The sequence below is a fragment of the Heterodontus francisci genome, chromosome 27, assembly GCF_036365525.1.
Source record: "Heterodontus francisci isolate sHetFra1 chromosome 27, sHetFra1.hap1, whole genome shotgun sequence".
Lineage (NCBI taxonomy): Eukaryota > Metazoa > Chordata > Chondrichthyes > Heterodontiformes > Heterodontidae > Heterodontus > Heterodontus francisci.
In genome coordinates this window covers 69,759,214-69,787,143 of record NC_090397.1, presented here as the reverse complement: position 1 = coordinate 69,787,143, position 27,930 = coordinate 69,759,214, and the positions used below count along the sequence as shown (strand labels likewise).

Below are 27,930 nucleotides of genomic sequence, written 5' to 3'. Positions count from 1 at the left end.
CAACTGTATTGCTGAGGTGATTTATAGCAAAAGTTTTAACAATGCAACTTTCTTTATAATTTAAAATGAGGGACTATGTGCTTCAGTGCTAGGATTACTTTACATTATATTTCTGTCTTTATTAGAGTAGGAGGCGTGGGTTTAAAAAGTATTAACACGATCAGAAGAGATTGGGGGATGCTGTAAGCTGCAGATCCAAAGCTTTAATCGGTTTGAAGATGTCGTTCAAATTCACGATTATACAATTGCTTTTAATTCTCTTCTTCCTAATTATTATTTTCTGTCAGGCAGCTACAGGTTGGATGTCCAAAATCCGGCACCCTCAGGACCGTGCCGGATTTCGGATTTTCACGGATTTTGGACAGTAAAATCAGGTAGCCTATCCTAAGCCAAATTCATTGAATAAGAGATGCATGAAAGGGGTACAGAGCTCCAATGTGTATCTGCCCAAACTTCAAAAGCATTTGCGACTTCCACTGCTTCTATTTCCCACATCAACCATTTTGTAACCCCTCTTGGTCAAATTGGCAGTTAGTGCAACCTTAAAGTCATAGAGTCTTCGAGTTATACAGCACAGAAACAGGCTTTTCGGCCCATCGTGTCTGTGCCGGCCATCAAGCACCTAACTATTCTAATCCCATTTTCCAGCACTTGGCCCGTAGCCTTGTAAGCCTTAAAGGTTCCTGAATTGATCTTCACATTGAGCGTTACACAATTGTGAAGAAACTTTCATTCTGTCCATCTCTGCTGATTAAAACCCATCTCCTGATGGTGCAGAATAATAACCTCAGTATTATCAAAATGTCCAGTTTTCAGACAATTCGAATTTCTGGACAGCCAGATTTTGGACGTCGAACCTGTAATTCCAGATTGTGATATATTTGGGTGACACTAAAGGATATTATGACACCAAGCATGGCCAGTTCAAGGAAGTGTTTATTTACTTCATGGTGACATCCTGTCATTACATCATCACATCATTAGCATATTATACGAATACATTACACTGCTTCTCCTTTCAAAAGAATGGTATTTTTCTCGACAACGAACCATATTTACAAATCAAGTTTAATAACAGGTTTATGATGTCTTTCTCCTGACAGGTCTTGGTGTAGAGTCAGGTTTTGGACTGCTTGGTTTAGGTTCAGACTTTGAGAAACTCTTGCTCCTTTCTCAAAAATCGGTACTTCAGACACTGAAGTCTGAACTGGTTCAAACTCTGACATGAGCTCTTGATCAAGTGTTTCTAATGCCTCACCAGAGTAGGTTTTCACCAGAACTGTGTTTTCAGTTAGAGGTACGTCACTGAGTTTGTTCTCGTACATGTCTCTACTCAAAATGGAGCAATCTGCAGTTGTATCGATTCGCATGTTGATGTTCTGTTGATTTACCAACACTTCTGTACAGAAGTCTCTGTCATTTCAGTGATTTCTAGTGGCGTAAATGCTGTACGGCCCGAGCTCCTCTTCACTTAGGCATTGTGGATTCACTGGTTTGTGTGGGTGACTTTATGGTTGGATCAGTAATTTCAAAGATTGCTTGCAGGAAATAGTGAACGTATAATTATTTGTATCTCCCCTTCCCCCACGTGATAATGCAGAGCTACAACAAAGTCTAGATTCAAATTAATTTTTGTTGGTGTTCAAATGAGATGCCAGTCAGTTGCTAGAATACCAGTGATCTATTGCAATGACATCAACATACTGAGAGCAATGGCAACCTTTAATAACTAGATGATTTATTTATGCTGAGCTCAGGTTTAGAGTGTTTGCAGCCTAGTTCAGGAAGACTGTGTAATTGAAAATAGTGCAAATTGGTGTCAGGAGATTGAAAAGTTCTGTTTGGAGGAAGCTGCTGAATGAGTGGGAATAAAGTTTCTGCACTTAAAATATTATATTATGTGAAGAGCTTTGAATATGAATTGGCACAAGAACAACATATTGTATTTATATAGCACCTTTACGGTATTAAACTGTCCCACGGCGCTTCACAGGAGCACTGTCAAACAAAATATGATACCGAGTCACATAAGGAGATATTAGGACAGATGACCAGAAGCTTAGTCAAAGAGGTGGGTTTTAAGGAGCATCTTAAAGGAGGGAAGCGAGAGCTGGAGAGTCAGAGAGATTTAGGGAGGGAATTCCAGAGCTTAGGGCCGAGGCAGCTGTAGGCACGGCCACCAGTGGTGGAGTGAATAAAATCGGGAATGCTCTAGAGGCCAGAATTGGATGAGTGCAGATATCTCGGAGGGTTGTGGGGCTGGAGGAGATTACCAAGATAGGGAGGGGCAAGGCCATGGGAGGGATTTGAAAATAATGTTTTAACTGGGATCCAATGTAGGCCAGCAAGACAGGGGTGATAGAGGAATAGACTTAGTGTGAGTTAGGACATGGGCAGCAGAGTTTTGGATGACCTCAAGTTTACAGAGAGTAGAAAGTGGGAGACGGGTCAGGAGTATGTTGGAATAGTCAAGTCTAGAGGTAAAGTTATGGATGAGGGTTTTAACAGCAGATGAGCTGAGACAGGGCGGAGTCAGGCAATGTTACGGAGATTTTATATCAGTGCAAATTCAGAGGAGCCCTCCCAGTGGATAATTCAGATCTCAAAATGTTCTCTTATACACATGGTACAGCAGTGTTCTAGGTGTAGCAGTGATTTTAGGTACAATAGAAAATGAAGAATATTTAGTCTTATACATCCAAAAAGATGAAATATAAATGACAACAGAAGTTATACAATGAGTGAGATTTTGTAGAAGACTTTGTCCTGTAAAAATTTTCTGGACGATATGAGGGTTGCTGTTAATAGAGGTTCCACTGCAGTTGTCTGTATAAAATAGCATACTCTAGGTACCATTAAGATTCTGGTGCAATATTCAGAGTGTTGGGTAAAACTTTGTATAATGTCCATTTTAATTGTGGAAAGCACTGCACAGTACAACTATAGGTGTTGCCCTTCCAAGCTTGCATTATTTCTGAAGACGGTATTTTGAGGTCGATAGCACCAGGGTGAAGTAGCGTAAGTTCCAGGTCCCTCACTGTGGGAGCAATTTGAAGTGAAGAATTAAGCTCAACATTGCATTCTTTTTTCTCCCATTATATGTTGGTGCCAATATACTAATTAGGGCGGCACAGTGGCGCAGTGGTTGGCACTGCAGCCTCACAGCTCCAGCAACCCGGGTACAGTTCTGGGTACTGCCTGTGTGGAGTTTGCAAGTTCTCCCTGTGACCCTGTGGGTTTCTGCCGGGTGCTCCGGTTTCCTCCCACATGCCAAAGACTTGCAGGTTGATTGGTTAAATTGGCCATTATAAATTGCCCCTAGTGTAGGTAGGTGGTAGGAGAATGGTGAGGATGTGGTAGGAATATGGGATTAATGTAGGATTAGTATAAATGGGTGGTTGTTGGTTGGCACAGACTCGGTGGGCCGAAGGGCCTGTTTCAGTGCTGTATCTCTAAAAAGAAAGTCTACAAACAATATTCCTTATCTGTGGATAAGGTAATAACAGTAACGTGATAGTTTTAAGGACTGCATGTTGGGCTTTGAAGCTGAAAATCGCTGAATCTTGAAGGAGCCAGGGTGGAAAGGGCTTTCACCAGGGGGCATAATTTTAAGGTGATTGGAGGAAGGTTTCGGGGAGATGTCAGAGGTAGGTTCTTTACACAGAGAGTGGTGGGTGCGTGGAATGCGCTGCCAGCGGTGGTAGTAGAAGCAGATACATTAGGGGCATTTAAGCGACTCTTGGATAGGTACATGGATGATAGTAGAATGAAGGGTAGGTAGTTAGTTTGATCTTAGAGTAGGTTAAAGGTTCGGCACAAGATCGTGGGCCGAAGGGCCTGTACTGTGCTGTACTGTTCTATGTTCTATGTTCTATGAGCCTGATCCTTTTCCTTTTGCTGATTTCCTAACCTTCCCAGACTTGATCTTGCATCCCTTCATCCCAATCCCTTTCAGCATTCCCCAATTGACAACCATTTCATTTAAAATCATAGTGGAAGGTGTTACAGGCTGACTGCCTTTCCATGATAAAGCTTCAAAATACTGAAACATCCCAATCACAACACAGGGCTGTTACCTTTAGTGTGTCAAATTGCCGATTGGGGTCCGTTTTTTTAGAAAGATCCCTGTAGTTCTGAGTTGCTTTTGTTGCTGTGTGTGGATGAGCAACCAGGTTGTGTACACCCGGACTCTGAACCGCCTCAGAGTGACGCACACATCAGCAACCCGCTCCTGCAATAATTTCAAGCATTGAACAAAACAAACGCAGTGTTATCCTGAGTAAACTATGGTTTGCATGTAATGCATAAGAATGAATTTATATAGACAGAAACATAAACAATATGTACCTTCTAACATTAGAACATACATAATATTAACTATAAAACACCTTCTAAGTATGATTCCTGATGGGGAACTTTGCTCTACAGAAGAACATGCTCCGTGCTCCTGTTGTAATGATTACATTGCGTAATAATCCAATATGGTGTATCTTCCATGGCTGGTATTACTGAAGAATATGTGATGAGTAAACTGGCAGTTTTAGCACCGCAGACAGCTGCTTCAAAACTTAAATACTCAAGTTTCAATTCCTGCCTTGATTGTCCTCTCACTCGACATCCTTTGGTTTGCTTGCATCAAATAAAAAAGGTTTCTTTCTTGGCAGCTTTCTTCTCTCCCCTCTCCCTGTCTGCTTGTTGTTTTTGTGTCCTTGCTGGATGTGGTTCCATGATTGATGACTGCCTTCCTGTACATCAGCCAGATCGCCATTACTCATGTGTGAGTCTAGACGGTGAGTGTTAGCTGCTTATTCACCTGTGGGAGCTTGTCAGCTGAGTCCGATCCTGCCCTCACCTGTTGTACAAGGTTAGTAATCAGGAGCTGAAACCATGGCTGATTCTGCCCTCCCTCCCCCTGTCACCCACCTAACCTTATATTCAGCTGCAATTCAAGGAACTAACTGCTCTGCTATCTGATGTCAGCTAACTCAACAGAGCTCAAGAATGAAGCCTGGGAGTGTCCTGGTGTATATGACTGGATCAACCCACTGATGTGTAGGGAGTCACACTGGACTGGAATTTAGAGAAACTGTTCACTCTGTATTGAATTTTGCGAATAAACCTTTATCAATGAAATAAATCAATGATACTATTTCAAGCCATTCACTTACTCTTCTTTGGAATCATTAATTGCACATTACCGCAGGTTACTCTCCCAATTTAACAAAATTAATCTCTGCCCACTCTATGTCGATCGTCACATTGCATTCCTTGTTTCTATCCTAAGTCCTTCCTTTAATAGATTTGGCTGACTGAGGAGCAGTGGTGTGGGGAAGTTTTCTTTTATTCTGGTTAGGCCAGCATTTGTTGCCCATCCCTAATTGCTCTTGACAACTGAGTGGCTTTCTAGGCCATTTCAAAGGGCAGTTAAGAGTCAATAGCATTACTGTGGTTCTGGAGTCACATGTAGGTCAGACCAGGTAAGGACGGCAGTTTTTCTTCCCTAAAAGACATTAGTGAACCAGATGGGATTTTACAACAATCGATGATCGTTTCATGGCACAATTACTGAGACTAACTTTCAGTTCCAGATTTCGGTTCATTAATTGAATTTATTAATTAATTGTAATTTCAGCAGCGCCATGGTGGGATTTGACCCCATGGTGGGATTTGAACCCATGGTGGGATTTGACCCCATGGTGGGATTTGAACCCATGGTGGGATTTGACCCATGGTGGGATTTGACCCCATGGTGGGATTTGAACCCATGGTGGGATTTGACCCCATGGTGGGATTTGACCCATGGTGGGATTTGAACCCATGGTGGGATTTGACCCATGGTGGGATTTGAACCCATGGTGGGATTTGACCCATGGTGGGATTTGAACCCATGGTGAGATTTGAACCCATGGTGGGATTTGAACCCATGGTGAGATTTGAACCCATGGTGGGATTTGACCCATGGTGGGATTTGAACCCATGGTGGGATTTGAACCCATGTCCCCAGAGTATTATCCAGGGCCTCTGGATTACTAGTTAAGTGACAATACAACTACGCCACATATAATAAGAGTTAAATGGTAACGTCTTTTACTGTTAACCTTTCTGCATCAGAAGGAAAGAAAGGCTTGCATTTATATAGCGCCTTTCACAACCTCAGGACACCCCAAAGTAAAGCCTGGCTCGGGTATAAAATTAAAACCTGACCCGACAACAGCCGACCCGGGCCCGAGTCCTTAATTTTTTTAAATGCCCGACCCGAACCCAACACATGTAGTCGGGTTTGGTCGGGTAGCCAGGCTTTACTGCAGAATGCTGAGTCCGGACTGCACGTTTCCCGCCTTGATGTCCTGAATGTTCATTTGAAGATTACTTCCCGGAGTAAGGCAGCACTGTCCACGACCAGCCTGACCCGAGCCGAACCTGACACATGTCGTCGAGTCTGGTCAGGTTCAGGTCGGGTAACCACGCTTTACCCCAATGTGTTTTACAGCCAACAAGGTACTTTTTGAAGTGTTGTAATATAGGAAATGTAGCAGCCAATTTGCACACAGCAAGCTCCCACAAACAGTAATGTGATAATAACCAGATGATCTGTTTTTGTGATGTTGATTGAGGGATAAACATTGTCCAGGACACCAGGGAGAACTCCCCTGCTCTTCTTCAAAATAGCAGTCTATTCCATCAACCTGAGAAGTCAGACAGGGCCTTGGTTTAATGTATCATCTGAAAGACAGCATGTCTGACAGTGCAGCACGCCCTCAGTACTGTGCTGGAGTATCAGCATCATTTACGTGCTCGATATCTGGAGTGGGACTTGAACCTCTAAGCCTTCTGGCTCCAATGCGAGAGTGTTACCAGCTGAGCCACAGCAATAAATGAAGCGTGTTGCGTGGTTCAACAGGAGGTTATGGAAATCAGGAAAAACCCAGCAGATTGTACTCTGAAAATGTCATCTATATTCTATGCTAGTGTTGATGCATGGATGAATTTCAGTTAAAATTGGAAGTAATTGTACATTGGTAATTACTGAATGGCAGCTCAGTCCCAAATGCTCCATTTACAGTGCTATAGCCTAGCAATGACTGTTGTATCAGTGGATGAGCAGTTGGCATGTGTGCATGTTACATTTTAGCACCTGCCAACAACAAAATCTCATACAAACAGGAGTATTTTCAACAGTCATCTCTAGGCGTCTGTGTTTCCATACTTAACTGGGACATCACTTCTTTTAACATTTATTGAGAGCACTTTTTTTTCTGTTTACTACCTGACTCCACTTGCATCACAGTTAAGTTCTCCAGTTATGTAGCTACTGGGAATATTCAGTGAGCTGATGAACTGAACTTAACAAATCGAGAGTGCAGAATATCTGTTTCATTTGGTCAACATTTTTTCTAAGGCAGATTTAATTTCTGCAGTGATTTTTGCATTAATGTTCCATGTTTCCAGGGGACTTGCTTAGTGCCTCATCCAAACGTGAAGGAAATCTTGTTCTGAACACTAAAAGGGCTATTGGTGACATGTATATCATCTTAACCAGAGATTGAAGTGTTTTAGAAACAAAAACACTTATTTTAAAGAAAAGAGAAGCATGGGAAGGATGATTTTACCAACCATCACCTTAAGGTGGCTTTACTGCTCCAGATTGCGACGATGTGTTGATACCTTTCAATAATTCACCCAAGTTGCCATTATTTATGTGGAAGGTTTGACAGTGAATGCTGGTGAACTATTCGGTCATGGGAGGATGCACATCCAAATCCAGTACCTCCACACAGACGCTTTCAGCCAAGGCTGTGAGGTGACTATCACAGTGGAGAACCCTGACGGATTGCCTCTTCCTAACTCAAGGTGCTGAGCTTAACTGTAGTATGCCTCCTGCTGGCCCAGCTGAGAGCAACTAATCACACAGGTCAGAAACTAAATCCAGCATGTATGGAACAGCTACCCTCTGGATGATTCACTCAGCCAGCATGGGACTACTTGCAACCTCTTCATTCTGACTGTAACATCAGCAGAACGAAATGGTACCAATTAACCCTTCATTAACTTGAATCATCCAAAGTTCGGCTACCCTTGTTAACTCACACCAAGTCCCATTCACCTATCACCCTTGTGCTCGCTGACCTACATTCCGGTTAAGCAATGTCTTGATTTTAAAATTCCCATCCTTGTTTTCAAATCCCTCCATGCCCTCGCCCCTCCCTATCTCTGTAATCTCCTCCAGCCCCACAACCCTCCGAGATATCTGCGCTCCTCTAATTCTGGCCTCTTACACATCCCCGATTTTAATCACTCCACCATTGGCAGCCGTGCCTACAGCTGCCTGGGTCCTAAGCTCTGGAATTCCTTCCCTACACCTCTCCACCTCGCCTTCCTCCTTTAAGACACTCCTTAAAACCTACCTCTTTGACCAAGCTTTTCACCAACTGCCTAATATCTCCTTTTGTGGCTCATTGTCTTATTTTATAATGCTCCTGTGAAGCACCTTGGGACGTTTTATTATATTAAAGGTGTTACATAAATATAAGTTGTTGTTGTTTTGAGTGCTGAATTCCTTTTGGAACTTGCATCTTTGTTAACTGAGAAAATTGATTTTTGTGCCATGGTGACTGTGCGGAGGTTCATTTCAAATTGGAATGAGCTCTTTGAAGCTTTGTTTCATCATGAGGTTGTGCTGCATCCTGAGTAACATGGCTCTTTGTTTAGAAAGCAATTTAAAAGCATTACCAAAATACTGATTCAATCCTGCTTTGTTTTCCAGATGCAGTGTTTTTGAAAGTAGGTCACGCGTGACATGGTTTGCATGTTAATATAAAGTCTGTGTAAATGATAACATCACGCTGCTGCAGTTAATGCCAATGAAAGTTGTCCTGTCAATGTCAGGGGCACCCTCTGGCCTCTTAAATAAGTCTTTCCGCTTAAAGATAAAAGCAACATATCTTTCCGAGTTAGCTCATATTTCCAGAACATTTCTGAAAATGCCTCATGAAATCAGAATTTGAGAAATGTACAAAACCAAAAAGTGATTCCTAGTTGCGTAATTTTTTACGAGAAAATTTATAAAAATGGTTTCAGGTGTGGAAAGGACACATAAATCGTCAGAGATTTTCCAGGGTCGGTTTCTCAGCCGCAGGTTTATTGACTGTGTTCAGTGTTGAATAGTTTTGGGTAATTGAATGTCTGTGACACTGGTCTGGTTAAAACAGCCTCCATTACATCCCAATGGACTCCTGATCCCCAGAATGCTCATTCAGCCTAGAACCTTCCATCCCAGAGCTCAGCTGAGGAACTCCAGCCAGTTGTCTTTCTCTGAATTGGCAAATTCCACGATGGTCCGACTGTCTTTCTCATAATAACAGATTAGCAAAACAAAGTTAGGATAGACCTCTGATGAAAGGTCACTGACCTGAAACATTGGCCAGGACTTTCCCCGGGGGCTTCAGGATCCGGCCACCGGGCTGAAATGGGGGTCGGAGGCCCGCACTGTGTGGAGAACAGCCTCGCAGCCAATTAATGAACAGAGGGCAGGCTCTCTGTCCAATTAAGGGTGGCGGTGGGCTTTCGAAGCTGGAGGGTCAATAGGAGGTCCTCCAGCACTGAAAAAGCAGAGGGCAGGGGCCCAAGATGGGAGCACCTCTCTCCAACTTCTTAAAATTTGCAATAAAAAAGTCCTTAGCTGCCGAGCCACCATTGTGTGGGGGCGGGGGAGCCCCACCACAGGGAGGGCCTGTAAGCCTGCCTGGAGCATTGAGACCCCCCCCCAATCTGCTGTCAGGAGGCCACCTCCAGGCAGCTACCCTGTTCCCCGACATCTCCGGGGACCTGAAGGCTGACTGGGAAATTCTAGTCAGCCTCCAATAACAGGCCTTAATAACCCTTCACCAAGGACAATTTGACTACCCTTGCCCCCATCCCAGCCAGCAGCATGGAAACACCTGCCCGCCTCTGTGCCTGTCGCCATTGGGGCCTAAAAATCCAGCCGTTTAACCCTTTATCTCCCTCACTACAGATGCAGCCAGTTCTGCCGAGCATTTCCACCATTTTCTGATTTTATTTAGGATGGACTTCACCCATTCACTGTCTGCTTCCTGTTCTGAATTGTGATACAGCAAAAACACATAACAGACTGTGATTTGTTGTCGATATTTTGAATATGACCTGACAATAAAACCACCGCATAAACATGGAGGTAGTCAAACTGTACTGTGTAACATCAATTACAAACTTGTTAAAATATTGATAGGAAATTCTTCCCTCTTCTACTTTAACATTGCAAAACTAATGTGGCTGCATTAACCATTTGCTCAATATCCACAATATTAATTTCTGGCCTTTGGTCTCACAGTCTCCAGTAATATAATATTGTATGAAAGAGACTTTTCATGATGGACATTGCCACAGAGCCTTATGATTAGCACCAAAAGATGGCTTCCATCATTACCTGTAGAGACCTGAACACAAAATATCTAGGCTGACACTTCGGTGCAGTACTGAGGGAGTGCTGCACCGTCAGAGGTGCCATCTATTGGATGAGATGTTAAGCCTAGGCCCCGTCTGCCCTCTCAGCTGAACATAAAAGATCCCATGGTACCATTTTGAAGAAGAGCAGGGGAGTTCTCTCCTGGCCAATATTTATCCGTCAGTAACCATTACTAAGAAAGAAGATTATCTGGTCATTATCACATTGCTGTTTGTGGGAGCTTGCTGTGCGCAAATTGGCTGCTGTGTTCCCTACATCACAATAGTAACTACACTTCTGAAGGACTTCATTGGCTGTAAAGCACTTTGGGATGTCCTGAGATGGTGAAAGGAACATAAGAGCAGGAGTAGGCCATTCAGCCCATCGAGCCTGCCCCGCCATTCAATATGATCATGGCTGATCTTCCACGTCACTGCCTTTTTCCCACACTATCTTCATATCCCCTTAAGTCATTTGTATTTAAAAATCTGTCAATCTCTGCTTTAAGCAAGGTGCGATAGAAGTGCAAATCCTTTTCTTTTCACTGACCTTGTATTAATTGCATTCTAATACTGGCATGGACTCGATAGGCTGAATGGCCTCGCTCTGTGCTGTTATGACTTTGTGACCTTTTGGAACCTGTACTCTGACCTCTAGAATTGAAGAGTTGGGAGTCTCAGCGTATCCCAGTTGGCATACTGCCAAGAAATGGGCACTCTTCAAGTTCCCATTTCTCTACGGTCATCCCGTGCAAAATATGAAGTTCTAAATAACTCAATAGATTAGGATCATGTGCAGCCAAGATGGTGCAATGTGTGTAAATAATATGATTTTTGCAGCATAATATCTTGTTGACAGTGACACTGACACTGATAACCTGTGTCTGAAATAATACCAAAATAAATACTGAATAAAGCCCGTGTTCACACAACCCCACACTCCTGCTAACAACACAGTTTCCATTTCCTCCCCTGACACCATTATCATGCTGGAGTGTCCAGTAGGAGGAATGTTAGTTATCTTACTACCCGGAAAGTGTGTTTGAGTTTTGTAGGAGAGGTGGATTGGTGAGGGTGTGTTTGCTTGTCAATATGTTCATGCAGAAATGGCAAAAGCAAAATAAATCACAAAATACACATTAAAACCTCCTGCATTTATGTCCAGAATTTCATACATGAATTTGCTTTGAGGATGAGCTTCTTCTTTTCAAATTTAATGTTAGATTCAGCAAAGGCTCCAGATTAGAAACAGAACATTTACAGCACAGAAGGAGGCCATTCAGCCCCTCCTGTCTGTGCCAGTTAAAAGAGAGCGATCCTGTCTGATCCCACTTTCCAGTTCTTGGTCTGTAGTCTGGTAGATTCTAGCACTTCAGGTGCATATTCAAGTGTGTTTTAAATGTGCTGAGGGTTTCTGCTTCTACCAGCTTTTCAGACAGTGAGTTCCAGACCCCCAGCACCCTCTGGGTAAAAACAAATTCTCCTCAACTCCCCTGTCCACCTTCTGCCAATTAATTCAAATCTCTGCCCTGGTCATTGATCTATCTGTGAAGGGAAAAAGCCCCTTCCTGCTCTCCACACGATTGAAGCCTCTCAATTTTATACACAACAGGCAATAGCAGAATCATGAATCCCTACCAGTCATTGTCTAAATACCACCAAAGCAAATTAATAGTCAATTAGGAAGATCACAAGAACATTGAAACAGGACCAGGCTGGTTCAGCCCCTCCCTCTTGTTCAGCCAGTCAGTTAGGTTAATTAATTGTAGCTTAACTCCATTTTCCAACCTTTATTTTATACCCTTCCCTAACATGGAGCTCAGAAATGAAAATTGCAATTGACCCACAACATCCATCGCCTTTAGGGGAGAAGGTTCTAGATTGCCACCACCCTGTGTGAAAAGCTGCGTTCAGATTTCACTACTGAATGACCCAACTCCAATTATAAGATTATGATCCCTTGTTCTGGATTCTCCCTCAGTGGAAATAGTTTCTCTGTATTTATCGTATTGAATCTCTTTATTAATTTAAACACCTCAATTACATAACTTACCGACTTTCTAAACTCAAGGGCACACAAGCCAAGTACACACAACCAGTCCTCCCAATTTAACCCTTTAAACTCTGGCATCATTCTGGTCGTTCTGTGCTGTGCTCCCACCAAGGCCATGAGCTGAATTTGTGCTGTTAACTCATTTGTTTTATTTCTTATGTGACGTGAATTCATGGACACAGAATTTCTCAGTTGTGGCTCATTCGGTAGCACACTTATCCCGAAGTCAGAGGGTGATAAATTCAAGCCCTACTTGTGGGTGGCACAGTGGCGCAGTGGTTAGCACTGCAGCCTCACAGCTCTAGGGACCCAGGTTCGATTCTGGGTACTGCCTGTGTGGAGTTTGCAAGTTCTCCCTGTGTCTGCATGGGTTTTCTCCGGGTGCTCCGGTTTCCTCCCACAAGCCAAAAGACTTGCAGGTTGGTAGGTAAATTGGCCATTATAAATTGTCACTAGTATAGGTAGGTGGTAGGGAAATGTAGGGACAGGTGGGGATGTTTGGTAGGAATATGGGATTAGTGTAGGATTAGTATAAATGGGTGGTTGATGGTCGGCACAGACTCGGTGGGCCGAAGGGCCTGTTTCAGTGCTGTATCTCTAATCTAATCTAATCTACTCCAGCAACCTGAGCTCAACATCTAGGCTCATGCTTCTATGCACGATCAGAGGGTGCTATCTTTCAGATGAATTGCAAAATTGAGGCTCAGTCTGCCTTCTTGAACAGAGGTAAAAGATCCCATGGCACGATTTCAGAGCGGGGTGGCTTCTTTCTCCCTGGTGCCCTGGCTAATATTTATCCCTCAGTCAACATCACCAGAAGAAAGTCAGATTATCTGGTCATTATCACATTGCTGTCTGTGGGATCTTGCTGTGTCAATTCTCTTCTTGAATTCTACTTTGGGAAACTGTCCCCACGCTGCCCGTGTGCCCAGGTGGCCTTTTTTGACACACTTTTTGACTTATTGCTGATTGTGGGATCTCATCGTATGCAAATTAACTGTCGCAGTTGCAACAGTGCCTACACTTCTGGAGCAGTTCATTGGTTGTGGAACATGTTGGGACATCCGAAGGATGTGAAAGGCATCATATAAATGCAAACTTTTTCTTCTTCCTTAAAAAAGAACACATTCAATTAATATTGCAATATTGAAGTAACGAAGTATCTGTTATCACTCTCTGTAAGGTCAAGAGATTTCGGTAGGATTGCTTGGTCCATCCATTTAACCTTTGCCTGCAAAATCTGTACTCTGTAATAACAATGTAAAATTGGGTACCACAAATATTCACCCAGTGAGATGACTTGTGTAGCAGATTGATTGTACAGCTCATGCTCTAGTGACCAGAGTAAAGCTATTTCTTTACATCATTAACGCACAGCTTGTGAACAGTGTTTGGTGAATTTGTTGCTTCATGTGTTGGCAGATGGGAGCGAGTCTGAGCTGTGACCTGAATGATGATCACAAGATGCACAGACAAGTCAGTCAGTGTTTACAAAATGGGGAAATATTACAACACCATTGTCTATCGGTGGAAATACTTCCTCGTCTTTAACCCTTTTTGGGGATACTACATTTTAATGTATGCAGTGTTCTACAAATGGATAAAAGGGTGACGTTAATTTAAGGCATTTTTAACTTGTACATTAGGAATCTGTTACATAAAATCCATCAGTACTATAAATCATAGTAACAGCACAGCAGATATCACCACAGGGCACTGTAGGATAAATCATTCCAGAAACTTCCATTGCTAAGCAGAAAACTTAGTACACGACCAGAAAATAGTCCACAATGAGCCAACCATAATAAGCTGTGCACAACATTTAGTCCCAGAACCTGTGCAGTTGGGGCATTGTATAAATATGTCCGTTTTCCATAGTAACCAGTCTATCATATCAGGGTCCAAGGGCGAGATAATGAAGAGAGATTACATTAACTAGGTATGTGTTCCCTGGAATATAATAGGTTCATTGGTAATTTAATTGAGCTTGTTCAGATTATGAAAGGAATTGATAATATAGATAGAGGTAAAATTGTTTTGCTGGTGGGGATAGTCTAGGAAAAGGGACATAACCTGATTGATTATTGCTAGCCAATAGTATTAAAGCATATGGAGCCAAGACAGGTGGATGGAGTTGGGATACAGATCCGCCATGATCTCATTGAATGGCAGAACAGGCTTGAAGGGCTGAATGGCCTCCTCCTGTCCCTATAATCCTATAATAATGTCATAAGGCACATTCTAACCTCAGTTAGTAGCCTTGTGACTCTTCAGTATCTAAAGTGATAGGTTGAACGCCAAAACCTAGCAATCCGGCTGGTTAAGAACATCCACAAGTTATTAAATCAGACTAATTTGCATATTGCGATTAAATATGGTTGCACTAATTGTTTTGATAGTTTTTGATTCAGTTGTTGAAATAAACTGGCTGAATCTTTGTTTTAAATTGGATCTCTTTATATTCGAAGCTCAGTTTCTGCAACAGATTCAAGTTTGTACCAAGTGGGTATCTGGAATGAGCTGCCTGAGGAGGTGGTGGAGGCAGGAACAGTAGCGACATTTAAGAGGCATCTGGACAGGTACTTGAACGAGCAAGGCATAGAGGGATATGGAATTAATGCAGGCAGGTGGGATTAGTATAGATAGGCATTATGGTCGGCATGGACGCAGTGGGCCGAAGGGCCTGTTTCTATTCTGTACGACTCTATGATTCTATAACTGAGTATTTTTATTTAATGTTTAAAAAATGATATGGAACAGTGCAGCTTTTGACATAGAGTGACTGCTTAATCTTATCGAAGAGTTAATTGTCAGCTGGTATGACACATTTTACTAATGATCACAAAGAGCTTTAGGGGTAATTCCATCATTCTGCATTCCAAGGGAGGAAGTGTCCACACAGGATAGAGATAGAGCTACAATATTGTAGTCGCAATCCTTTGACCGTCTTTAGGTTTATACCCTACCTGACACCAAGTCCTGTTCCCCTATTTTCCTTGTGTTCACTAACCTACGTTGGCTCCTGGTTGAGCAACACCTGTATTTTAAAATTCTCATCCTTGTTTTCACATCCCTCCATGGCCTCACCCTTCCCTATCTCTGTAATCTCCTCCAGCCCCTCTCAGATCTCTGCACTCCTCCATTTCTAGCCTCTTCCATATCCCAGATTTTAATCGCTCCACCATTGATGGCCGTGCCTTCAGCTGCCTGGGCTCTAGGCTCTGGAATTCCCTCCCTATCCATCTCTCTCTCACTCCCCTTTAAGACGCTTCTTATAAACCTACCTCTTTGAAAAAGTTTTTGGTCATCTGCCTTAATATCTCCCTATGTGGCTTGGTGTCAAATTTTGTTTGTTAACGCTCCCGAGAGGACGTTGGAACGTTTTACTATGTTAACTGTGCTATATAAATACAAGTTGTTGTTACTGTTGAAGATGTCCGAGAGGAATGTTACTCTTGTGGAGGGTGGGAAATTATTTTCAAAGAGCATCCCTTTAAACGTAATGGGTCTCCCACAGGGTGCGTTCAGACACGCACCAATTGAAATATCGCCTGTCAAATAGAAGATATTTTTTAAGAAAACAATCTTTTCCTCCAGTCTTCCTGGAGAGAGTGATTTAAATTGAAACATTTTTCTCCAGGGTGACATTACCCTGTAAAACAAAGCTTAACATAGCTGCCCAGGAGTCTTGAATAATGCATCACTTTGCTGTTCTGTGAGAATTCTGTCCACTGCAGCATAAAGCAAGCTGAGATGCTGGCTCAGATAGGATCCTGACTGTGGTAATCAGGTGCTGGGGCCAATATCATGTAAGTTAGCAATCCCATACAGCTACACTCCCATCATACATGTATTTGGCAACACACGACAGCGAGCTTCATAGTTACTGCTAAAAAATATTGCAAAGACTATGTGGCATCTCAACAACAACAACTTGCATTTATGTAGCACCTTTCATGTAGTAAAATGTCTCAAGGCATTTCAGTGAGAGGGAGTTGCATTCTGAATTTGCTTCTGTAAAAATAGTCCTTTTCTTGTCGTGCTTATATGCAAGAACCATCCTGATCTAATTGAAGTTAAAGATGCAGAGTCTCTAATACTGCCTGCTTCATTCCGGTCTTTCCTGGCAATATCTTAGTTGGCATTTGTATAAAGTTTCCTTTCCTCATTGTTAACAAAGCTGTCGAGCTGTTTATTTTAATTGGGTTGTTATCTTTGTTAAACTGTTAAAGCTGTACACCAGCAGATTAACGCATTCATTACTAATATTGCCCAGTGCGATTTCAGTCCATTTATTTGTAATGCTCAGATAGTGTGACAGTACTCCAGGGAGAATGTTGTCACTGAGACTGCCCTCAATGCAGCCAAGGCCTCTACCAGTCATGGATGAGCTGGACATACAGCCAACAAAATCGGAACTCAGTGATGCCATTGATTCTCTAGCCAGCGGAAAAGCCCCTGAGGCACAGTGTGGCTTTCGTGCAGAGAGATCGACCGTTGACATGCTGTTCTCCCTTCGTCAGATACAGGAGAAATGCCGTGAACAACAGATGCCCCGCTACATTGCTTTCATTGATCTCACCAAAGCCTTTGACCTCGTCAGCAGACGTGGTCTCTTCAGACTACTAGAAAAGATTGGATGCCCACCAAAGCTACTAAGTATCATCACCTCATTCCATGACAATATGAAAGGCACAATTCAACATGGTGGCTCCTCATCAGAGCCCTTTCCTATCCTGAGTGGCGTGAAACAGGGCTGTGTTCTCGCACCCACACTTTTTGGGATTTTCTTCTCCCTGCTGCTTTTACATGCGTTCAAGTCCTCTGAAGAAGGAATTTTCCTCCACACAAGATCAGGGGGCAGGTTGTTCAACCTTGCCCGTCTAAGAGCGAAGTCCAAAGTATGGAAAGTCCTCATCAGGGAACTCCTCTCTGCTGACGATGCTGCTTTAACATCTCACACTGAAGAGTGCCTGCAGAGTCTCATCGACAGGTTTGCGTCTGCCTGCAATGAATTTGGCCTAACCATCAGCCTCAAGAAAACGAACATCATGGGGCAGGATGTCAGAAATGCTCCATCCATCAATATTGGCGACCACGCTCTGGAAGTGGTTCAAGAGTTCACCTACCTAGGCTTAACTATCACCAGTAACCTGTGTCTCGATGCAGAAATCAACAAGCCCACGGGAAAGGCGTCCGCTGCTATGTCCAGACTGGCCAAGAGAGTGTGGGAAAATGGCGCACTGACACGGAACACAAATGTCCGAGTGTATCAGGCCTGTGTCCTCAGTACCTTGCTCTATGGCAGTGAGGCCTGGACAACATATGTCAGCCAAGAGCGACGTCTCAATTCATTCCATCTTCGCTGCCTCCGGAGAATCCTTGGCATCAGGTGGCAGGACTATATCTCCAACACAGAAGTCCTTGAAGCGGCCAACACCCCCAGCTTATACACACTACTGAGTCAGCGGCGCTTGAGATGGCTTGGCCATGTGAGCCGCATGGAAGATGGCAGGATCCCCAAAGACACATTGTACAGGGAGCTCGTCACTGGTATCAGACCCACCGGCCGTCCATGTCTCCGCTTTAAAGATGTCTGCAAACGTGACATGAAGTCCTGTGACATTGATCACAAGTCGTGGGAGTCAGTTGCCAGCGATCGCCAGAGCTGGCGGGCAGCCATAAAGACTGGGCTAAAGTGTGGCAAGTCGAAGAGACTTAGTAATTGGCAGGAAAAAAGACAGAAGCGCAAGGGGAGAGCCAACTGTGTAACAGCCCCGACAAACAAATTTCTCTGCAGCACCTGTGGAAGAGCCTGTCACTCTAGAATTGACCTTTATAGCCACTCCAGGCGCTGCTTCACAAACCACTGACCACCTCCAGGCGCTTACCCATTGTCTCTGGAGATAAGGAGGCCAAAGAGAAGTTTGGAAAAGTTACCTCAGTTAACGAGCACTGATTGTTGATGGGGTTCTACTCTATAAATTCTATTGCGTGGAATGAAGCAAGCTATAATCGGATACAGTCCAATTTGGGAATGTCTAGGCAACATATTACAATAGTTTGATCCATGAATTATGAAATTCAGTTTTAGGTAGAAATCTTCAGCTTGTTATTTACAACTACAAAGGGACAAACTTTCAATACAAGTGTACAATTGTGTGGCTCATTCAGTATTTTCATTGCACAGAGTGTGTAAGCCATGCAGGTACAAAAATGCACATTAGTTTATAAAAGGCTTATAAAAGTCCCCATTTATCTCTATGGGGACTTGAAATAGCTTGTGAATAGTGTACGGCCAAGTGAAATCAGAAAAGCAAAGTCTCTCTGTAAATACTTTGTAGATGAAACAGAGCAGAGAACAAAGAACATTTATGTGATAATCTGAAGAGCAGAATCATTAATGGTGAGAAAATTATTCTGAGGAGCTCAACTCTTATCTGTGGGTAAAACCTGCTGTGGAAAGACATGAGGAAGGTATTCAGTGATTTAAAATAACCTGCTATTGGCAGGTTTCCCTCCTAATAGGTCCTAAGCAACCATTACAGTTGCTCTTTCAAGAACACAAGATATAGGAGCAGAAGTAGCCCATTTGGTCCATCGAGCTTGTTCCACAATTCAATGAGTTTTTGGCTGAACTATGGCATCAACTCCACTTTCCTGTCCTATATCCATATCCCTTGATTCTCTTAGTCCCCAAAAATCTGTTGATTTGTCTTGAACATACTCAGTGGCTGTACACCCACAGCCCTCTGGGGTAAAGACGTTCAAGGATTCACAATCCTCTGAATGAAGAAATTTCTCCTCATCTCAATCCTAAATGGCCAACCCCTTGTCCTAATACTGTGCCCCCTACTTCTAAACTCTCCAGCCAGGGAAAACAGACTCTCAGCATCTACCCTGTCAAGCCCTATCAGAATCTTATACTCCTCAGCCCATAACCCAGTATTCAGCAAGTGGAGCATAATGGCTCGTCAGTGAGTACAGTTCATCCTGATGACCAATCAGATTTGGTAGGAAAGGGGCGACATTTGGCATACCTGTTTAAGTGCAAAACAGCTATGGAGGTGGCACTGTAACCGGAGACCACATCTGAACTCTGGTATTTAAATAATTAGTAAAAAAAAAAATTGCTAATGAGTTTTCCTCTTTCTGTAGACAGTAAGGTATGTAACGCTAGCTGAGTCACACTGATGCTGGGTTGCTGGTATTGCTGGTCCACCATACGTGATCTATTGCCTATTTATTTTAACTATTATTTCCAATTTTCGCGATTCCTCTCCTTAAGAAGTTGACTCTTGTTGGGATAGGATTCCTTCATCACTACTGCCCCCTGACACCTCAATGAAGGACAACTTTCCAGGTACCCAGTCAGTGAGCGTTTCTAGTCTATTCGACCACGGCGGCAAGTTATGCCCAAGCTCAGTATTCTCCTCATGAAGAGCTAAAGGCATGTACTTCCCAGCAGGCCTCTTTGGATTCCGGCAGGTGTGGTAATCCTATTTAAAATAAAAACAAGAAATGCTGGAAATACTCAGAAGGTCTGGCAGCATCTGTGGAGAAAGAAGCAGAGTTAACGTTTCGGGTCAGTGACCCTTCATCAGAACTGGCAAAGGCTAGAAATATAATAGGTTTTAAGCAAATAAAGTGGGGGTGGGGCAAGAGATAACAAAAGAGAAGGTGTTGATAGGACAAGGTCACAGAGACCAGAAGATCATGCAGCAAAGGCAAATGGTATGTTAATGGTGTGGTGAAAGACAAAGGGTTCGTTCAGAGAGGGTGTTAATTGACAGAAAAATAGAACAGCCCTGGCCCAAAGCACAAACATGAAAAAAAACAGTGGGTAGGCACATGGTTAAAAAAAATGAATGATGAAACAAAACAAAATAAAATAAACAAAGAAAGAAGAAAAAAGAAAAAAATAACTAAACATAAAAAGGGGACCCGTCATGCTCTGAAATTATCGAACTCAATGTTCAATCCACCAGGCTGTAGTGTGCCTAATTGATAAATGAGATGCTGTTCTCGAGCTTGCGATGATGTTCAGTGGAACACTGCAGCAAGCCCAGGACAGAGATGTGGGCATGAGAGCAGGGGGGAGTGTTGAAATGGCCAGAAACTGGAAGCTTGTGGTCATGCTTTCGGACTGAGCGGAGGTGTTCTGCAAAGCGGTCACCCAATCTGCGTTCGGTCTCCCCATTGTAGAGGCGACCACATTGTGAGCAGTGAATACAGTATACTAAATTGAAAGAAGTACAAGTAAATCGCTGCTTCACCTGAAAAGAGTGTTTTGGGCCTTGGATAATGAGGAGAGAATAGGTAAATGGGCAGGTATTACACCTCCTGCAATTGCAGGAAGTAATCCTATTACTATCTGTAGCTCAGTGGGTAGTACTCTCCATAGTATGTCTAGAGGTTGTGGGTTCAAGTCCCACTGCAAAGGTATGAGCACAAAAAACTAGGCTGACACTGTAGGACAGTACTGATGGAGTGCTATACTGGGAGGTGCCACCTTTTAGATGAGGCAATAAATTGAGGTCCCGTCTGACCTTTCAGGTGGATGTCAAAGATTCCATGGCACTATTTTGATGAAAAGCAGGGAAGGTTGCAGGTTGTTAGGTAAATTGGCCATTATAAATTGCCCCTGGTATAGGTAGGTGGTAGGGAAATATAGGGACAGGTGGGGATGTGGTAGGAATATGGAATTAGTGTAGGATTAGTATAGATGGGTGGTTGATGGTCGGCACAGACTTGGTGGGCCGAAGGGCCTGTTTCAGTGCTGTATCTCTAAAACAAAATAAAACATAAAAAGGTCTCACCGGTGTCCTGGCCAATATTTATCCCTCAACCAACAACACAACAGATGATCTGGTCATTATCGAGTTGCTGTGTGCAAATTAGCTGCTGAAATTGCCACAACAGTGACTACACTTCCAAAAGTACTTCAAAGCCCTTTGAGATGTCCTGAGGTTAAGGTGCTATATAAATGCAAGTCTTCCATTTACCTTTTTTCTCTCTCTAACGTGAGACCAATTGTATTGACTCATTTGGGATCTTTTAAGCCAGGGATTGAACCTAATTCTGCCCCAGTCCACCCTTGTCTCTACGGAATGATATGAACAGAAGAAGAGGCTACTGGAACTATCAGACCTGCTGCATCCCGAGTGCATGTTGGTTAATTCTATCATGGAAATACCCACCCTCTTCATCAATCACTGCCTAAATTATCTCCCCACAAACAAAACCAAACTCTATATTCTTCAAGCTCCCTTAGCAGCATCTTTGGGAATGCTGATGGATGAAAACATTTTACTGATCGTTTCTGCATCACCAAATGAAAGGTAAGAAACAAAGGCCTTTTGACTGATGGTGTTTTGGATGAAAAAAATGAAAGAAGAAGAAATCTTTGACTATATTCCCAATGGCTGGCTCTTCATAGAATTTTCATTTTCTTTCCTCAGTTCACTTTCATTGCCTTCTCCCGATGATTGACAGGTTGTCTGGGTATTTTGTGTATTCTGCCTTGCCATAAAAAGCAGTATTCAGATTGTTTCATCCAGCTGTTTGAGTGTCAGGTGGCTGAACTAAGTGAAATTCAGCTTAGTCATCAGAATTCTATCCATCAATTTCTTCATGCCTGACACCATTTTCACTGTCTGTCTCTTTCAGTATAACTTCTAACAAAATAGAATGTCCTTCTAAAATGTACAGCAAAAATAGATATAGAGGCTCCTCACAGTATATTTGGTCAATACACTTAGCTATATTCATGGCATTTTCTTGTTTTGTATGAGCTGGTGCCCTTTCGTAGCCTCATGCTAATAGAGGAGATCTTAACAACTGGCACAATGAGCTATTGATATACTGCTCGTGCAAATACTCAAGGTCTTACAGTTGTAGCAGCCAGCTTCTGCAAGGCTGCTGGAAGCTGTACAATGCACTTCACTGTGGATAGTCATCTACAAAAGGTCAGCACCAAACAGAAAGAAGTTCAGAGTTGAGAATTAACTGCGCCCATAAATATCGCTGTTAATCAGTGGTCTTTCGCTCCATTCTCACATGCTGTAACAGTCTCTTATACTACTGACTGGTGTCTGATGAAGTGCCTAACATACGATGGCTAGACAACCACGCTGAGCAAAAGTTTGAGGAGATATTTCAATGCAATTCTCGGTGTTGAGTTTGGATTACAGTGAAACTGTAGTTTCTGACTGGTTTTGTTTGTGGAATAAGTCTTTGGTACTTTCTGGGAGCAAAGCAGGACGATAGAATTCTGGATCTTGTACACCATCACTATGACTCTGGCTGCTAAACTGGAAGACTTGGAGGTTAAGATGGAGCATCTTCTTATGGATGTGTTTGTAAGTACTGTGTATGTTTCTTCTTTAGAAAATTGAATGGTGTGTTTAAAACCTGGAGTTACAGTCAATAATTCTCAGGAAAGTCTGTAAGCAACAGAGTTAAGCGTCTGTTTGCAAACCTTGAAATTTACAAGGATAAAGTATTGATACAGACGATCAACTACAATGCTCTGTAAAACACTACAATCTTGTCCTGCTGTGTTGTGAACGTAACGGTCCTCACAATCTGAGAATTACATTTTTAAAAAGCTACTTCGAGGGAATTTCTTAAGAATTAATAAAGTACTACTCACTGTTTAGAGCTCTTAATCAACAGCCCAATGGTATGTAGCCAGGTACTGCAGTGGTTCAAGAGGGCAGCTCACCATGACCTGCTCAAAGGCAATTAGGGATGGGTAATAAATGTGGGCCTTACCAGCGACGCCCACATCCCAAGCACGAATAAAAGAAATCATTATGACAGTCCTTACTACTGTGTAATTAGGTAATAAATAGTCACATGGATGATTCAGAAGTATGTGGCTGTTTTTCCTTCTAATTACCTTTCCATAGGATTATGCTACTGAAGTGATTTATGACTTTAACCCCTTGTAGGAACTAAACCAAATCAGGAGCACATCCCCACGAATCTCCTTTAATCAAATTCAAACCAGACAGATTCTCAGACACTTATTTGGGTCCAAAGAATTGCACTAACTTTCCCTCAAAGAAAGAAAACCAACAGAGAATTTTACCATCTTTCAGATAGCCTATTTCTAATATTTTATGGCTAAGTCATAAATATCCCAGGTATTATAAGGGTCTGGGAAACTCTCTTCAATACGTATCTCTCCACTTAAAGAGACACAGAGAGGGGGTTCTTGTAGTTGTATACAGAAACGATTTATTAACTTTTATATATTTATTAAAGAATTTAACATGTAATAAACTTCTTAATTGGATCAAATATTACTAAGAGATGTAACACATATTCTTATTTCTAACATAAAATCCAGAAGTTTAATCTTGCTAATGTAACAGTAAAATTATCTTAGAATATCTGTCAAAATCTAAAGTAAACCTGTACTTTAAATTCCCAAATAAGGCATGGGATGAGAAGTGTTGTTGAGGTTTCAACACTCCTAAGTGTTTGCTTCAAAACTTTGTATTTATACTATTTCTAAGGTGTCGTATGACTTTTGCATTAGATGCGACCTTCCTGTGTTCCTTTTAAAATCCATATCTTTAATTTAATATTTTACTGGAATTTGAAGTTGTGAGACTTTATCTGGTCAAAATGTTTGTAATTGTGTTTACTTGACCTCTCTTGTTCCTGTGAGTACATTCCGTTTATTGTTAATTGCCCTTTCTATGGCACTCCAAATCAACCTCCAGAACTGGCCTGTCTGAACAAACCAATTAAGTTTGTTGCTACCTCTTACTGACAGGATATTTCAATGTTCTTTTTTTATCTTCCAAGCCCCAGACAACAGAGACACAAATGGATTTCCCAACTTGTTCATAACAGGGACTTGATATTTTCTAACTTCTTAAAGGGGAACTTCAGTGAGCTCTGAAAACTAACCATTTGTCCAATCTTTAACTCTAAAGGCATTACACACTAACTATTTCTAAATTCTACTTAATCAAGCCTATTATACCTATATTCCATCACATCCCCCTCTTGACCTGGATAAAGGCGAACAACAAAAATAGGTTGTTTAACTAAACAATGCCTAAAATATAAACATTCAAGAAAATGTCATAACCTATTATGTGAAACAGGGCAACATTACAAAAGAGTACTTTGACAACAATCATAGTCCGCGTTTTTGCATGGATTATCTAAATTTTCCAAAAATAAATCTTGTAATTCCAGTACAAAGTTCAGAATAAAACTATGCGAAGCGTCCACCATCTGAGGTCGCAAAATGTTCAATAAGACGACTGTAGCTCGACATGTCGAACATCAAGGAACAATTGATAAAATTACATTGACAAGTAGAAAAGGATCCATAGCTGCCACTTGATCTTGAACCAATAAAGTTCTGTTGAGATAAACTAAAATGTGCTTTAGTCTATTGTCAGTCACATTCCAGCCAACGTCCTCATACCAGGAATCAAATGAAAAGAGCTTAACATCAGGGAATTCTGGGGTCATCTGGATAGATGTGTTATTCAGAACCTGAGTATCTGTATAACAGGTGTATTTTCCATCAGAAACTAACTTGGCGATACAAAGAAAAGTCATTCCGCCATGTTTTCCTTCGAACCATCACACTCTTCCATTGTTACTGATGAATAAGAACATCACTTGCATTGCCCCCCCTCCAAACGTCACTCAGGGCAAATGCAGTAAAATGTTTTGTTCCTGCTTCTCTGCAAGAAATCGCATAGGATAATGTGTTCAAGCAGTAAGACATCTCCGGCATGTCACATGCACTGCTTGCATCCAGAAGATCTTTAACAAAAGAATCTAGCAGTACTTTAATCCTTGCTTTACACAGGAGCAAGTCCCATCACTGAGAGTCTGCAGTACGTCACTCCATTCCCACAGTGTTTCCTTCTTCTGTCCTTGTGACTTGACTATTGCTTGTTGCGCCGAGTGCGGTTCCCTGTGAAACCAACCTTTGAGCCGCTATGAGGTCCTGCGTGGCTGAGAAACATTTATTGATGCAGTTGGTTTCAGTTCGAATGACGAAGTTTCCGTTGCCATCCTCCAGGCTGATGCACCTTGTACTGTTCCTCCATGCCTGTATCCTTCAGGACACCTCTTCAGGTTGTCTACAGAGACAATTTTATAATAGTGCTTGCCATTCGGCTCTTCAGCAAATATTTTGAAAGTTCTTTCATTATTAACAATGTATTTGAACAGGTTTCTTCCACTTAGGTCTCAAACCAGGTTTCTGTTCAAACTTTCTCTCCTGAACCCACTCCCCGGTTACAGGTTCCAAGCTTTGTTAGTTACCTGTTTCTGTCTATTCTTCTCTCTCATCCTCTGATCAATTTCATGAGAAGTTGATCTGTTATTTCATGTTTCAAATTGTTGCTGTCGAGTCAAGGAGTCAGAAAGCGTAGAGGCAATAAAAGAACTGTGAGTAAGTGGTGTATGCATTTCAACACCATGCATTAAATAATAGTGTTCTAGGGAACACTGTCTCTGATGTGCACATGGGTGCATTATTTAGTGATAACTGTACTTCCAGAATGATGGCGGCCCACTTATTCCCTCTGATTCTCAACAGTTTCATCAATAGCTTTTTTACTTCCTGGATTTTACATTCCGCCAGTTCCGCTGACTGCGGATGACGTGATGTGCTTTGCTCTAACCCAATCCGCCTTTGCATACAATAGTCTTTGAAAACCTTGGAAACAAAAGCTCCACCTGAATAAGAGTGTAGGACTTTAGGTGCACCAGCTACACTAATAATGTCAGTAATAGCATTGACAAGTGCCGTTTCCGAAACAGTTTTTGTGGGGACCAGCCAGCAGAAAGAAGTGCCAGCATCAACACAAACAAGAACATGTTTATACCCCATTAATGGGGGAAGTGGTCCAATGAAATCAACAAAAAATTTCTCCATTGATTTATTCGGCTTCACAGGAGCCAATGGTGGCAGTTTAATAAGTGATGAATTGTTGATCAAATTACATGGCTCACAATTTGCCAATATGTTTTACAGGCTTTAAGCATGCCTGGCCACCAATATAAAGGAGTCAATTTACAGAATGTTGTTCGGGCACCACTATGTGCCTAATCTATACCTTCGTGAGCTTCTTTTACAAGCTGTTCTCCTTTGTAATTCAGGGATACCTCCCGGACACCCTTGGGCAACTTAACCAGTACAATAACAGTCGGGGTCTCCAAATAGAAGTTCTTTGATGGATATTCTTTTGGATTCTCTTTCATCGGGTCTAATAGCTGAATCAGTTCCTCATCCTGATTAGCACCCATTCTGCCCTAGTGATTACATTAACTATGGCAGGCCCCTCTCGAGGGGGTGTCATACAGACTGAATGTTTTGCCTGTTGCCCTTTGAGTGTACTGAACCAGTGGTATGCCCAAATCCATGAATTACCTGGCAATTATATTTCTCCTTTCACAAATGGAGAATATCTTCCCAAAACGACTTGTGTTTTATGGGTTTACCTTTATGATTGGTAAAACTTGTTTGCTCCCGTTTACAGTAGTCACTATTTGTACAAATTAATGTGGGCTTAATAAGGTCTGCCTTTTCTAAAGCATACCATAATGTTGCAGCTTCAGCATACTGTGCTGTCCATTGGCCAAGGGGTATGGACAGTAATTCTTCTGGATAGAAAGAATAAGAATCCCAAAAGGTACCTATTACTATCCCCATCCCAGCTGAGGATTGTTGGGATACCCCTTTTTTAATCATCATTGATGACCCATCACAGTCAATAACCTTATGATAATCTGTAAGTGGTTTCAGAGGTACTTGTTTAACTCCCTCCTCAGTATCATCATCTTCCATAATGGGGAGGTGTCCATGCCTGAGGATAGAAATTTAAAAATGAGCATGGGATCATTCAAAAAGGAGGCCCATTTGTCGTATCGGATTCAAGTGGCTCTTCTCTCATCAGAGTCTATTCGCAAAACTGATCTCGAGTCTGGTATTTCGGTATAAATTGTAATGGGGTGTATCCCCTGAAGGGGTCATGCTTTAAAGAGGCACTGAACTGTCATCGTCATAACCCTTTCCTTTTTATTGTACCGTCTTTCAACATTGGAAAAATTATAAGAATGAAACTGAACCGGCACAATTCGATTTTTATTGTTAAAAAAACTGCAACTGCTACTTTAGGAGATGTTTTAACATGAAGATGAAGTGGGACCTGCAAGTCCCTTTGCTCCAAATCTATAGCCTTCTGTACATCGCGGCAGTTGTTGCAATTTCAAGTAATCATCTGGGGAAAAAATGAACGGGCCTTTTACTGTCTCGCCTACTCTAGCATACAGAGGTTCTGAGAGCTCAGCAAAGGTCGGTGTAAATGATCTAGCAAAGTTCAGGAGTCCTATACTTGCCTGCAAATTTTTCAAAGTTCGGGGATATT

At 42.2% G+C, this 27,930-nt stretch overlaps 1 protein-coding gene across 1 annotated transcript in view; it reads left to right on the top strand.

Moving 5' to 3' along the window:
* Positions 1 to 27,930, top strand: part of frmd4a (FERM domain containing 4A) — a 688,700-nt gene that overhangs the window by 286,765 nt on the left and 374,005 nt on the right. The window lies entirely within an intron of this gene.